The 1,298-nt window shown below is 59.6% G+C and overlaps 2 protein-coding genes across 2 annotated transcripts in view; one reads left to right on the forward strand and one right to left on the reverse strand.

Annotated features, from left to right (window-relative positions):
• Positions 1-1,298, reverse strand: part of LOC109302198 (leucine-rich repeat-containing protein 51-like) — an 8,980-nt gene that overhangs the window by 2,220 nt on the left and 5,462 nt on the right. The window lies entirely within an intron of this gene.
• The window catches only part of NUMA1 (nuclear mitotic apparatus protein 1), a 58,947-nt gene continuing 58,793 nt past the window's right edge, over positions 1,145-1,298 (forward strand). The window contains exon 1 of the mRNA XM_019524308.1: positions 1,145-1,163. The gene's annotated coding sequence lies outside the window, so the exon portion shown is untranslated. The remainder of the gene's footprint in view (positions 1,164-1,298) is intronic.

Here is a 1,298-nt window from a genome sequence, read left to right on the forward strand (position 1 = left end):
AGTAGAGGGGCTAGGCCACAGAGTGGGGCCGGGCCAGTCCCAGGCTGACGGAGCCTCATTTGCTCACATACCGCATGGAAAAACACTGGGGGGTGCACACTCACCAGGGCCCTTTGCATTTGTCTTCACACTCATCGGCCCCTGGCACAGATCTGCACACTCGCTAACCCACTTACCCTTGCGTTCATGCTCACTGGCTCCCAGCACATGTTTGCACACTCAGCAGCTCCCTTGCACTTGTTTTCACACGCACAGATTTGCACACCCAGCAGCTCTCATGCTTCTTTTCACGCTAGCTGCTCCCAGCATGGATTTGCAGTCAGCTCCCCTACACTTGTTTTCACACCAGCTGGACCTCAACATGACTGCATATGCACCACCACCCTTACCCTTGCTTTCACACTTGCTAGTTCCTAGTGCAAGTTTTCACACTCGCCGCTCTCTAGTTCCTAGCACAGATTTGCACACTCACCAGGCCATCTGTATTTGTTTTCATTCTCACAAGCCCCCCAGCACAGATTCACACACACATTAACCTGCTTAGACTCGTTTTCACACTTGCCATTTCTCACTGGATTTGCACGCTCACTCATTGCTAGTTCCCTGTACCAATTTGCACGTGTATTGCCCCCCTTACATGTGTGCTCCCACTCACCACCCCCCTGCACAGATTTGCACGTGTGCCACTAATCCCCTTACACTTGCTTTCACACTTGCTGCCCCCGCACGGATTTGCATGCTCGCTAACACACACCCCTGCTTTCGCACGCGCGCCTGCTCCCAGCACAGATTTGCACACCCACTCACCACCTGCCTCGCACACTCGCTCCTCCCGAGCCCGGCTTTGCACACTCACCGGCCCTCTCGCACGCGCCTTCACACGTGCTAGCCCCCAGCCCGGGTTTGCATTCCACCCCACATAATCGTCTCCATGGCAACCCAAGCCCCGCCCAGGAGCCGCGCGGCACGCCGGGAAGCGGAGCCCTTCCTTTCCTCCCTCTCCCATCTCGCGAGATCTACGCCCGCCGCGCGCGGCCTACTGGGAGCGGGAGTCCCGCCGCCCGCCACGTGACGTAGATGCTGTCTGACGTCAGTACTGGGCAGCCAATGGGGAAGGGCGCGGAGGGGCGGGGCGCGGCGCAGCGGTTTGAATCGGGGGCGAGGTAACGGCCGGGGGGAGGGGCGGTGTCGGGGGTGGGGGTTGTGCCCTAAGGGGGGCCTTGGGGGGCATAGCCCCCACCCCGCGGCCGTCTTTGGTTTTGTGCATTGAGGGGAGCCTGTGCCCTGGGAAGGATAGA

The sequence above is a fragment of the Gavialis gangeticus genome, unplaced genomic scaffold (assembly GCF_001723915.1).
Source record: "Gavialis gangeticus isolate Ggan-Ray unplaced genomic scaffold, GavGan_comp1, whole genome shotgun sequence".
NCBI classification, from domain to species: Eukaryota; Metazoa; Chordata; order Crocodylia; family Gavialidae; genus Gavialis; species Gavialis gangeticus.